The sequence below is a fragment of the Palaemon carinicauda genome, chromosome 13, assembly GCF_036898095.1.
Source record: "Palaemon carinicauda isolate YSFRI2023 chromosome 13, ASM3689809v2, whole genome shotgun sequence".
NCBI classification, from domain to species: Eukaryota; Metazoa; Arthropoda; class Malacostraca; order Decapoda; family Palaemonidae; genus Palaemon; species Palaemon carinicauda.
The window spans coordinates 134,135,096-134,149,640 of NC_090737.1; the positions used below are offsets into that span (position 1 = coordinate 134,135,096).

Here is a 14,545-nt window from a genome sequence, read left to right on the forward strand (position 1 = left end):
TTCGTTGTCTTCCACGTCGTATCTTGATGTTTCTTGATAATTTTCTAAATTATCTTCATAAGTTCTCTTTTCTCTTCTATATCCTTAGTTTTTTTGTTTTCTCCACTTTCTTCTGCTATTTGTTTTCTCCCCTTTCTTCTGCTACTGAAGATGTCTGTCAACCATTTTGTACTGACAAGTATGCGTGTACTGCTGCCGCCGGTATAATCGGCTGCTGGTGCTGGAGACTAAACATTAAGAATGTTAATTGGTCCCCTTTCTTATACTGCAGTTGCTACTAGTCCTTTGTCTGCATGCTTCTCTTCTAGAAGTCCATCTCTATCCTTTTCCATCAATCTGCAAATAAATTGTATAGACTTAATTAACGCATTTACAATAAAACAGTGGTACTATTTAATAAGCTTTGTTACTTGGATAGCTAGATATGAATAAACTGAAAACTTCCAAACTTACTATTTTCTACCCCTACTCATTAATGTTACTGCAATTCACCTGTACTGCAATTTACCTGTACAACTTAGAGCCCATTAATAAAAAAAAAAAAAAAAACTGATAACATATCCTAAGTGAAACCTACTTAAAATTAATTTTCAACTCTCCAAAGCTAATAAAGTAAATGACAATACATTGGAACCATGATAAAAAAAATGTAAAAGCTATAAAACAAAGCCTACATTCAAGTATACTTACAAATGGCCTAAATATCAGACTTATACTGTTACTTTAACAACCAAATTAGGTACATTTAATATCGCTCTAGACCAGACACAGGCAATTTCATTAAATGGGGGCCACATGGTCTAATAATGCATATATGCAAGAAACTTAAGCTGCCCAAAATGTCATTTTGTAATTGCTGCAATTTTGTTTTGCTATGAAATTTGTTTTACTATGAAAATTTTTAAGTGAAATTATTTCCTAAGCCTTACTGTTAAATAAAATTCAAAATTTCAGTAGCCTTTTAAATATGGGGACAGGGGGGGGGGGGGGGAGAAGCAGGTTTCCCATGCCTGTTCTATACCATTCTTGTTACTCAAATTGAGATAGGAAAACTTACCATAATTTTTCATAAAAGCTCATTATTCTGATCAATCCATCAATGTAAATTCTGGCACACTGAATGGACAATTTTCTAGCTTTTCATTCATTCAACTCGAGGCTATGGACGTTCCGATTTGCTGACAGCACCTGTAAAAACAGTATCAATTATAAAAACGGACAGGTTAATACTGTTAAGTATATTTCAGGCATCCAGAACTTCTTTGATGTGCAAAGCAGTTGTATCACGTACGAATAGATTACTAGGGCTAATAAATTCCTCCATTTAATAAGTAAGTTATGTTAAAAACTCAATTGTTATTCTACCAATGTTATTCTCTATGAAAATACCCATAAAATCAGTAACCAATTCCATTAACTATCAATTTCTACGATCATATAACTTAATATTTTTGAAAAAAATTATTATTGCCAAGCTACAACCCTCGTTGAAAAAGGAGTGTTCTATAAGCCCAAGGGCTGTAACAGGGAAAAATAGCCAGAGAGTTAAGTTAACAAGGAAATAAAGTAAATCTTCCACACCAACTATAATAAACTTGGAAAAAAAAAAAGTTGAGGGGAAGAGATAAGAGAATAGTGTGCCCAAGTGTACCCTCAAGTTCAGGGGCCTATTAGCTATTTAGCACCTATGGGCCAACTGTTAATAACCTGCAATTGCACAATTTAAAAATGATGGGTTTGTCACCAATCAAAGTTGATTGCGATGGAGGTACAGTAAAAGACTTAAAAGTGACTATCTAGAAGAGTAATTCTGAGCCAAATGGCTATGCTGTTGATTAAGTGCCACTCGGAACTTACTGCCAACAATGGGAAAACTGCAGTTTTACATGTGAAATTTTTTGTTTGGACTAAAAATAAAAATTCCAAAATACTGAAGTTATGTTATCCAGGAATTTAACAAATGCTGCTATAACTAGGCCAGTTGGTCAAGGAATGGGGCATAGGAGCTATTTGGCACCCCCATGATGCTGGTAAAAACCCTGTTGTGCAATGAAAAGGTTGGAGTGTTTGACACCAATAAATCAAGAAAATCATAACATTTTACAAAACTGAAAAATTGCATTCATCTAAGCCACATGACCAAGCACTGGGGCCTAGTAGCTATTCAGCACTAGTGAAAGACAACCTTGCAGTTGTATAATTGAAAATCAATAGCGTTTGGCAGTAATAATAAAAGCTAACATTAATACTGAAAAGTGTATTTAAGCAGGAGTGAGGAGTGCTGTACAGCCATATGGCCACCCACTTGGGTCTGGATGCTATTCAATGGCAAAGTATCACAGGGAAATCCCTGCAATTTTGGTGTACAATATTTTCTTTTTAATTGCTAACAAAACTGATCAAGTAAATATCCAGAAGTCTAAGAAATGCTGTCAAACTATAAAATCTAGCGCGCCATTTGGCCAAGCTCTGGGACCTACGCTATTTAGCACCAACATGCCACTGAGAAAACCCTGCAGTTTCAAGAAACAGTTTTCCAAAGTCTAAGGAATGCTACTTTGCCACGAATAAGGGCTTTATGGATAAGCACTTGGGCCAAGGAGCTGCAACCACATGCAATTAGGAAAACCAAGGTATATAGTAGTTGAGGTGCTGGAGAGCAATTATAATAACTTAATAAAGGAACTTTAGGTTTCAAGTATGCTGCTGTGCCTTAGAATCTGGGCCATATGGCCAAGCACTGGGGCCTAGGAGCTATTCAAGGTCATGTGCAACTCTTGGGAAAACCATGCAATTTTATAATGAAAAGAAAAAGACATTGGACGGCTCCCCCCCCAAAAAAAAAAAAAAAAAAAACTAACAGATATTGTACAAAATAAAAGTGAATTCATCAAAGTCTAAAGGCCCTTCCACACAAGGGGCAAATGAAGGACAGGCACTGATTTGCCCATAATTCTTTCACTTTGAAAGTGTTAGCAAATCAAATCATCCAATGCAGACAGTAGGCACAGGAAGGTGACTATGACTTAAGCCAGACACTGGGCAGAGGGCAGTCAGTTGCATCTGACAATAAGTCAGGCGCCTGTCCAGTGCCTCAACATTGGACACTGGTAATTCAATGGTTTGCCTTCTGTTTCCATGTCTATGACGTCATCTACACTCGTGATCATCACCCATACAGCAAAATTGGTGTTTGCCAGCTGTGCATTTGCCACTTGTGTGGAAGGGCCTTTAGGAATGCTGCTGGGCCGAAAGGAGCTATTCAGCACCCATGTGCAACTTGAGGAGAACCCTACGATTACAGTATACATGAATTCTTGGGTAGCAGTAAAGATAACAGGATAAAATTGGACGATAAATATTGTAAAAAACTAAAATTTAAATTTATCCAGGAGTCTCAGTAATGTTGACGATCCATAGGATCTGGGCTACATAGCCAAGCACCAGGGCCAAGGTGCTACTCTGCTCCCATGTGCAATTTTGAGGAAAACCGTTTATCTGCACTTGAAAAGTACGGTAAATAGCAATAAAAATACTCGGGAACCAATACTGTACAAAAGTAATGAACTTATCCTGGATTCTAACGAATGTGGCATAGTCAAAGAGTCTGGGCCATATAGCCTGGTATTGGGCCATAAACTACTCAGCACCCCTGCACAATTCATAAGCCCTAAAGTTGCACTTAAATAATTGAAGGGTTGTACAAAGAACAAAGACAGCTGGAACAGAAGGTATCTAGGGGCCTAAGGAATACAACAGCCATAGAAGGGGCCATATGGCCCAGCACTTGGTCCTGGTAGCTATTCAGCACCCACGTGCAACTGTGACAACCCTGGAATTGCACAAGTTTTGGGACAGCAAGAAAATTGGTTTTATCAGAGGGCCAAAGTTGTGGTGCACAACTGCACTAGTGGTGGTTAAGACAGTTTAGTACGAAGCTATAAATCTAAGAAATTCATTTCAACAGTAACAATCATTCCATTACATTCCAATCACTGGTTTCATAATTGATTTGATTCTTCCTTTTTATATGGTTTACAAATTCAAAGTTCTTAAGTCTTCAATAAAATAATTTGACCTTTACGTTAAAAAACTAAAGCAAATGTAAGATTAAGTGTGATGAGAAAGATTCCCATTTTAAATGTTTCCTCATCTTATAAAAACTCTAGATTCTTTATAATTCTAGTTCATTTTAAGTTAATATATTTTGGGTATCTGCTAGTAAGCTAATGAAGCCACTCAAACCTAAATTAAAGATTTCTAGAAAGATAGTGGGAATTATAGCAATATTGTCCTTATATTTTGTTACACAATTTATCAAATTTAAAGGCTATTAGGGCAGATAAAATTGTCCATTTTGTTGTTACACAGCATTACTTAATTTTAGTTATCAAGTTTACATTTTAGGAAGCAATGTCAGATTGTCCACTTACTTTGGTACAAATATTACTCTATACAGTATGCGATCAAACTTAAAACCTATAAAGCAGGTTTACCATGATTTTAAGAGCAAATATCATGGACAAATATTTGTACCCTAATTAGTACATTATTCACAGTTAGTCTAAGATTGTTTAATTGCTATTCTTTGCACTAGTTAGCAAATTTTTAAATAGCAAAAATAATATTTCAATACCTTAGCTAGTTAGAAGTTACTGCACTAAATTCAGACAGATTTTACATTAGTATTTCAATTACAGCTTTATAACTGCCACCATAACCAAACCCACATATTGATAGTATTTCCATGCAAAATATTAGGTAAAGAAAATTTTATAAAAGTTTATATAACCATTTACTAAATTGCTATCTTAAGAGCGTTTAAAGTACAGTACAAAATTCTTACTTATTCAATAATCAAGTCTCCTCAAGTACTGTTGCAACAACTTTCACCAACTTTAGTCACAATCCATTAATAAGATAGAAGATTTCCTAATTTAGCCTGAGAGTATTGGGCTCGCCATTAAGACCTATAAGACTTTGGGTTCCTTTTGACCACATTCTAGGATCTGCGCAGGTGAGCTCGTGGATTTGAACAGGAATGTGGATCTGAAAAGGGGGAAACAGGTTAGAGTTTGTGATGTGCATAATTAGAATTTTAAAATCCACACAATTTCCCAATAAAAATAGGTTTAATACATATGCCCCATTTTAAAACTTTTTAAACCGAGTGTCTGGAAAATAACTAGTTACAACAATTTATACAAAAGTAATATGAATATCCCTACTAAAGTCTTCGACTCTGGTATATCTAAGGTAGGTCTGCTCGTCGGACAATACTGCGTAAAAAAATTATTTGAGACTTCTTTTACATATGAATTATACCCATGTAAAAGGCACTTTAAGTCAATTCATTAAATTGTAGATTAAGTATTATATTCCCAAATTCAAATTCTAAAGCAGTCTAAAAACAATATGAACTAATATATAAAATAAAATTAAAATCTCACCCTGTCAAGTTTAACAAGGATCTACACTAAACTGCTTGAGATTTCATACACCTAGTTTAGTAAACATAGCTAAACTATATAGCTTTATTAATTCCACTTCTGAAAACATTTAGATCTGTAGCATACCTGACAACCTGAAAAATTGTTTTATTACTAATTTCTAGTGAGTGAAAGTTATTCTTGACATATAAACATTGGATGTAATTGTACATTAAACATAAAATTTTACATCAGTTTTTATCAAACCTATACAACTATGTTGAATGATAACAAAAATATACCTTTAAAGTTTAAATTTTTAAAATTTAGAGTTGGAGTTAGCACTAAAATATAACAAGTTAAACTTGATTCATTAAGTTATAGCAATGACCTACACAAGGTTAAGATACATCATACGTAGCTAACTTATAAAATCAAGAAATAAATTACCGGAAAATTCTCCTACAATCCTCCATGCTGTCAGACATACGAAACACTTCAGCCATTATGGGTCCTTCAACTACTTTCCTTCATAAAGATGATGTACCTGTAGAAGAAATAAATAGCTTGAAAAATTCTATCTTCCACAAATATTCAAATTTGAATTTTCTTAGCTATACAAACCAGAATCCTTTAAATTCAACAGATCTTTTAAATGGGGGAGCAGGTCTTCAGCCAAGTTAGAACTGCTGTTTAATAACACAGGTAGTAACTGGGTAGTGAGCACCAGAGAATAGCCCTGCCCCTTCATATTTAAAGCACATGACTTCACACACTAGGCAATGGGGCTAAAGTTTGAAGTTTAACTTAGGACTAAGTTTTATATAAAAGAAAAAAGTTACTTTTAAAATGTGTTCCTATGCATAATTGAACTATCCTTTTAAATTATGGAGTGATTGGTGGTTATAAGTTCCCCTAGAACCAAAACCAAATTTTGTCATCCCAATCTGCCTGATCCCATTCAGGAGCTAATTACTCCAGCAACCTCATTATCTGCGTATCATAGGAATGAACATGCTGATAAGGCCTGACCTGTTCAAGATAGGTATGTGGTCAAAGGAGAGATCCTATTAAAGGAGATGGCTCAATAATATACCTGTCATATGTTGCTGAATGGGTTTGTAATAAATTTCACCAGCATCAAGTCAGATCCTGTGATAATTGTATGAGCAGTCCCTAAAAGGGGGCACAAGAAGAAATAAGAGCCATGAATTCTACCTTTCATTTAAACTTAAATTGCCATAAACAAAATTCTTCCTGTCCTGTGTAGATGTGCTCGCTACAATACTATAACTGCCAACAATGAAACAAGCACAAGGTGTCGAGACTTTCGGGTATACTTGCATAAACCACAGGGCGTGAAGGAGTTTCGTAGTTTCCAAACCCAAGCATTAAACACCTGGCTAACTCAGATTCCTTCAAGGCTAGGGTGGGGCCTTTAATAGACTACTTGAACTCTGGTCATAGCTGGTACCTAAAACCACACTGCAGTCAAGAATTGCCTCACCAAGCCACAATGACTGCCTGGACACCTTGATCCTGCTAGTGGGAATAAGTAAAGACTGATCCTCTAAAGATAGGACCAGAATCCCTCACGGGACAAGAGCATCTCTTCTTGACCACTGTCTAATGCTTCATTTAATGGGATGGAGAATTTCTCCAACTTTGAATCGTTCACTGAAGGCTTCAGAGTTTAGCCAGAAGCTAAGCAAAAACTAAATTAGACTTCTTTCAAGCCCTCTCGGCATTGGGGACAGACCATTTAACTTTACCAATGCTATAGTTAGAAAAATCCCTGACTGCCTTCTCAAAAGTAGTATATGGGTACGGGTCAGCTCCCAGGATGGGAAAGAGCTCAAAGCTCCACAGAAGCTCAGACAACTCTCAAAAAGTTTGAACTTAAAAGTTTAGACTCAATAGAGACCATGCTCAAGACTGAGCAGTAGTTTCTGATGTGTGAGGAGTTTCTCTCAGCAGAGTAGGAAATTTACAATCTGCACTAGAGGTGCTCCAACTAGAGAAATAATCCTTCAACTCATTACAGATTGCCCACTTTCCCTGGTACACAGCTGCAAAGGACCATCATAAGTAGTCTTGACATCTGTTCAGTGCCTCACAAAAAGCCTTCCGCCCGGATTAGAGGCTGGATTACCAGCTTTAATTTCAGCAACTTTACACACTTCTTGTACCTCAAAGTGTAGCAGACGGGAGTGCGAACCATTAAGGTATTTCTCTCTGTACCTCAACTAGTAACTAAGTAAATGAGATACCATTTGAGGCCATCTGGGACCCACCAGCACCAGTCCTGGCATGATGAACATTAATGGATGGCTCAGGTTTAACAGGGAAGGCATTCGCATCCAGGTGACCCCATAGGGTTGGAATAGGTCTTTGGACACTGGTAATGGCACTAACACATTACTGTTTAGCCATGTGGCTAACAGATCTATCCTGAAAGAACCCCCTACGCTGGGATGTAGGGACCACTAACCTAAAGGCTACCCCTGGCAACAGTGTACAGTACTATTACTTCTCATGCCCAGAAAGTACTTGGCTGTCAACTCCACTGCGGCAGACATGCATGTACTTCGTTAAGTTGTACGCAAGATAATTCTGTCTATTACCAATTCATAAATGCTACAAATTTACACATTTATCTTTAAGATACAATATATCGTTCCTCAAACACTAAGGTTAAAGCAATTTCTTAAACTACATCTATTTAAAGGGATGCAACTTCATTAATAAGGGTTGACAAAAAAAATGTTCAGTTATTTGTTGAAACTACGCAAAAAAAGATAGCTTAATACAATGTATATCAAAAGGAGCTAAAACTTAAATATTTATCAATGGGAAACTGATGATTCTTAAAGGATTGTGACCAGAAAATTTTAATCAAACTCTTATGCTTATAATTACTCTGAAGCTGTTTGCTATTCATAGCGAAAATGTCAGTGAATTTGCCATTAAAATTGTTGCCTGCAACGAGGAATGATCAGTGTTCAAAACTTAACGCCAGGACTGGTTCGCCCATTGCTCATAGGTTGGCTATTCATAGTACTGTGGTCAAAATGACAGTAAATTTGCCATTAAAATTACTGCTTGCATCAAGGAATGATCAGTCAGATTATTTCTATGCTGGGACAATTTTGGCCACTTATTACAAATGTGTAACTAAGGAGAAACTGTTGCACTATGTTGGACAGCACATTAAACGGGAAAATTTTCATCTAAGATTTTTCTTTTTAAAAATTACCACTTAAATTTGGTGAATCACAATGTGGTACTACGCAAAATTTCACATTATGAATACCATGCTGTCCCGTCAACTTGCAGAACATTTTAATAACCATTTTCTTTACCTAACCAAGTTTCCTTACTTTAAGGACATCAGCTGGAAAATTGTAGTTTTTTCTAATTACCTACAGTATTAAGGGGTGCAACTCAGCCAAATTGAAACTTACTTCAAACTCTTACTCTTTATTTAACAGATTTCTTTCATTTGAAAACCATTGTACAGTACATGGAAAAAGTTTGATATTTTGTTTTTCATATATAATATATCAAAGTATAGAAATCACTTTAATGGCAACCTTTTTATCATATATTGTGCGTTTTCAAAAATCAAATCCACATGTTAAAAAATTCTCTTAACTTTACTGTTTAATTTATAAGAATCTGTTGCTGAAAATAGGAAATTCTTAAAAACTCTAAGTTTTGAGAAAACAGGCTTCAAAGTTTTTCGGAAATTTACTAATTCTACATTAATTATAGGTTTATATAAATATGAGTATCTAGTTTGTAGGCAATTTAATTCTCTATCTTGTTGGAATGACCAATCGGTCAATATTAAAAAAAAAAATTATGGTAATTCTGGTAAAGTCATAGAACAGTCCAATAAATTTTGTAGAAACTATTTTGTGGTCTTTCGAATGCTTTTAAAATTATTTCTGGCAGAAGTCATTTATAATGGGTCGACTACCATAACTGAAAAGCTATGGCTTTACGCTTAGGTATAGTCATCAATAACGTTCGAAACACTTTAAAATGGTATACAGTACTACTGTAGTCTAATTGTATGATATCTAAATTACCTTTTCCAAACTATTGCAGAAAGTCACAAGTCATCGTAATGAAAAAGTTACCGTAATCAAAACTAATACAAACCAAACTGTACAAACACTGGAGCCTTGTTTACCAGTAATTCTAGACAACTATTTTCCATTCCATTTTCTATGGAATCATTCATATTGTTCATTGCATTATAAACACCTTGGTTAGTTGAGATTTTTATTTATTTATTTATTTATTTTTTTTTTTTTGCTCTGCCCCCTCTCGCTATTAAACTATCTCGCTATGATGATCTACTAAGCGGAACATTTTTCACTACGAGCGTTATCCCCCATGGGCTAGTATTTCAGCATTATCAAGGATGCAAACTTAACAGGGGGGTGGTTGTGGCTTTACTTTATCAGACTAATCATCCACTTTCTACCCTAACCTTTCATTATTAAGATAAATGCTATATTATTCAAATATTGAAAATAAATAACAGGTTTAGAATATGAAAAATTGGCCAATTTATTCGGTTTAAACAAGCAACTTATAAACTATAACCGATTCTTTTTTTTTAACTACTGCAGGAAGAAGGTTCCTGCGGCCTGTACCGAGATTTTTTTTTTAATTAAAATTAACTCCATTAAGGTTTCCGCCAGTAGTTTAGGAGATTCAAATTAAGTATTTGCAGAGTTTTATTCATTTATGGAGTTCCAATGTCCTAACTAATATTGTACTGTTCTATAAACCAGTTTTTATAACTTTACGACTTACTACAGCAGTGGCATTCCCATAGTTTACCTCTTTTGATCTAGTTTTCCCAAGCATTCTGGCATAGTACATGGCCCGGCATTATCAAAAATTAAATTCAACATGACACCTAAGGTCAAACCAAAACAAGGTGGAATTTCTGACTTCAAGTTTTCTCCCCTTCATTACACCTAACATTAAAGATTTTTTTTACAAGGAATTCTGTTATTATAATTACGGACAGGACAAGATTTTCTATTAAAAAACATATGTTCCTAAGAAATATGAGAGTTTTCTTCGAAAATGACATTCTAACGGCAGATACTTATAAAATGTATCTATATCTACCGATAATGGGAGACACCTAGTGGGAACCCAAGGTTGATGAGGAAAATATACTGGGAACACATAAGATTGCCAGAACCTTGGTTTCCAGATGGGGGCTCTTAGTCAGTCATAGCCCCAAAGGCGGCTGGGAAAATGGTAAATAACGGCAAAACAAACTTTTCATCTAAAATTTTACCAAATTCTCAAAATTTTCTAAATCCGCTTCAAAATCACTTAACTTCAAAATAGGCACCTTATGTGCTACTAATATGGGATTACCAGATTACAAGGAGGGGAAGAACTTATCCACAGAGTACAATAACATGGAATTTTATTTGCGGCACGACCTTTAGCACTAGGCATTCTTCAACAATTAAACCCTAAATTATGAATAACGTAAGCTAACGATATATTGACAATTTATAACTGGCATGGTGTAATACTCATTCACTTGTGCAATATTAGCAAAGAACGTATATACCAAGCTTCAGAGCAAATTTAACGCTTGTGGCCTATTTAGCTGCCTGATAATATATGCAGCTTTCACCATAATCATTACAATAATCATTATATAACCTCCACACAAATTAATAGGACTCATATACAATATACGGCTGACGAGGTGTTATTCACTTTACAGAAGATTGGTGACAATACTTTTTTTTTTTTTTGACAAAAAAACTGTTGGCCTTTATAATTATCGTCTATGACACTGGATCTTCTAGCATAATCATATCAGAAATAATAAACTTAAACAGAACCAAATAGTACATTACATTGATGTGACGCACTTGATAAACAATATTGGTTTGTTATAGTTTATCATTCCTCGTATTTAAGAGAAAACTGAAATTGTGTTCAAACTAAAGAAAATTTTAAAAATTTGATGGCAAACTTTAGAAAAAATCTTTGAAAACCAATAAAATACCTAATTGGAAAAAGCATCTCTATGGGATCTGGCGCGGTTACTTATTATTATTATTATTATTATTATTATTACTATCCAAGCTACAACCCTAGTTGGAAAAGCAAGATGCTATAAGCCCAGGGGCTCCAACAGGGAAAAGTAGCCCAGTGAGGAAAGGAAATAAGGAAATAAATAAATGAAGAGAACAAATTAACAATAAAGCCTTCTAAAATAAGTAACAACGTCAAAACAGACATGTCATATATAAACTATTAACAACATCAAAAACAAATATGTCATAAATAAACTATAAAAAGACTCATGTCCGCCTGGTCAACAGAAAAGCATTTGCTCCAACTTTGAACTTTTGAAGTTCTACTGATTCAACCACCCGATTAGGAAGATCATTCCACAACTTGGTAACAGCTGGAATAAAACTTCTAGAATACTGCGTAGTATTGAGTCTCGTGCTGGAGAAGGCCTGGCTATTAGAATTAACTGCCTGCCTAGTATTACGAACAGGACAGAATTGTCCAGGGAGAACTGAATGTAAAGGATGGTCAGAGTTATGAAAAATCTTATGCAACATGCATAATGAACTAATTGAACGACGGTGCCAGAGATTAATATCTAGATCAGGAATAAGAAATTTAATCGACCGTAAGTTTCTGTCCAACAAATTAAGATGAGAATCAGCAGCTGAAGACCAGACAGGAGAACAATACTCAAAACAAGGTAGAATGAAAGAATTAAAACACTTCTTCAGAATAGATTGATCACCGAAAATCTTGAAAGGCTTTCTCAATAAGCCTATTTTTTGTGCAATTGAAGAAGACACAGACCTTATATGTTTCTCAAAAGTAAATTTACTGTCGAGAATCACACCTAAAATTTTGAAAGTCATACATATTTAAAGAAGCATTATCAATACTGAGATCCGGATGTTGAGGAGCTACCGTCCTTGACCTACTTACAATCATACTTTGAGTTTTGTTAGGATTCAACTTCATACCCCATAATTTGCACTTATACATACAAAAATGACATTTAAGCCCTGGCCTTCTTTCATTGATAAAACTTTAAAACCGATAGCTTGCTAACCAAATATTGCTATAAAAAACCTAGGTCGTCACTACATTTTCACTAATAACTTATAGTTTATCATGCCCAAGACAAATCGGGCAAATCAAATTGCCAAAAGCCTGTGATATGAACTTTATGATAAAGGTATACATATATCAAACTTTTAGATAAGGTTAATTTTCAAAGATTAAACTATTTTATTACTTTAATAATTTCTTTAAGTCGCGTTTTCGCTGTATGGATCATTTAAGAAGCTTTAAATTTCACTTTGTAAATCTATCTTCTAAGTTCACTTGAGAATACAACTATGAATCCGAACTATGAACTTTCCAAGAATTCAGATTCATACAAAGTAGGCATACCTTTTTAATGAAAATCCTAGTCTACATTAAGAACAATCCTAATTTGATACTTCGCTGGTAGAGATCCTAATAACCGCATTTGGGCAAATAAGGAAAAAATGCCATTTAAACTAAAATTAACTTTAAAGTGTGAGACCACCAAGCCTACTTTCACTTTTGTTCTTGAACGGAAGGGCCATGCATTGAAATTAAAACTAACCGACTGGATAAAGAAGAAATAAAGACCCATGATAAAGATTGCAAAAATTAATTAACTGTATCCGATTTCTAGTACTATCATTTACCGTCCTCATGTTTGCTAAATCTTTAGTTTAATAAAGTTCCAATGAAATCGAGAAGAATGTGGACCGAATCAGATTTAAAGTCTAATCGGTTACTATCTAGGCCTACACGTTTGTTGAATATATAGTTTCACTAAATTCCAGTAAAACCTTTAGGGAAACCAAACCGTCTCAAATGGGAACTGGGCTATTGGCGAAACCTTGTAATTTTTTTTTAATAAGTTTGGCGAATTTGCGGATAGTTCCGTAACGGGAGAAAAATTACTTCAATTGAAAATCAACAGTGTCTTACGTTCGATTTCTTAAAGATTAATCCAATACCTACATCAGATTAAATTATAAAGTTCTAGTAAATCCTCAATAGCACTTGTGGTTGGCGATGTAAATAGCTTAAATTCATAGACGAAGAATATCAAAATTGTGCTTTCACGGAAGCAAATTCACTATGAAACTAATAAAAATTAACACTTCTAAAGTTGTGTAATCCCAAGCCAAAGAACGATAAACTGAAAGTTTATATAAATTTTAAAGCGATAGGATTACTCTAGTCAGGGACCCTATGGCTATAAATTTATCTGCTTAAATAAGTAAATTGGAAAATATCGTACCATTCGCAAATATTCTAAAAATTGCATAAAAAAACAATAACGCACCAACAAGGCCTATCATTTTTTTTAATACAAGTGAGCAGTCACTAAACCAATAAAAAAAACTATCACGGTCTTCGATCACCAAATATTCTAAAAAAAAATGCATAAAAAATACAATAACGCACCAAAAAAGAAAAAAAAAAAGCCTATTTTTCTTAATACAACAATGGAGCAGTCACCAAACCAATAAAACAAACTTATTCACAGTCTCTGATCACCATGAAAAAATGTCAATTAATTGGAGAATTTAACATACCTTTGATTTGTGGACACAACCGCAGCACGTCACTTGCGAAAGCTAAACGGTGAAAACACGATGCTCAAGTTGGAAGTCACTTCTACTTAGGGAAAAAAATCAAGGACGCCAAAACAAAAAAATCACACATTATTGGCAAGACCAAATATTTGCTCTAGCGTCCTTGTAAAACAAGTGGCGCCATCTACACTACAGTTTCATAACCATTGTTAAGCACGAGAACAAATTTCCTGTCCTTGACACAATAATGGGGAACAATACTTACTCTTTCGTAAGAAAACAACCTTGAAATGATTTGATCCATAAAAAAAATCATATTTGATTTTAGTTATAACTACGCAGCCTTGCAAACAAATACAAATAAACTGCTTGATTTTTTGTTGGACAAATCAAAAAGCTTTTTATCGAATTTTGCACTTGTCAATGAATAAAGATATATATAAA

General features: G+C 34.6%; 1 long non-coding RNA gene across 2 annotated transcripts; it reads right to left on the reverse strand.

Annotated features, from left to right (window-relative positions):
* Nucleotides 1-204: 204 nt before the first annotated feature.
* Nucleotides 205-14,219, reverse strand: LOC137652095 (uncharacterized). Of its 2 annotated transcripts, XR_011046186.1 has the most exons (5): nucleotides 14,102-14,219; nucleotides 5,880-5,976; nucleotides 4,847-5,049; nucleotides 1,058-1,188; nucleotides 205-336 (listed from the first exon to the last, which is right to left on the reverse strand). It is a non-coding gene; the product is annotated as an uncharacterized lncRNA (long non-coding RNA). The 2 variants fall into 2 exon arrangements; XR_011046185.1 differs by lacking the exons at nucleotides 205-336; nucleotides 1,058-1,188 and having other exon boundaries at nucleotides 4,772-5,049; nucleotides 14,102-14,202.
* Between the last annotated feature and the right edge of the window lie 326 nt (nucleotides 14,220-14,545).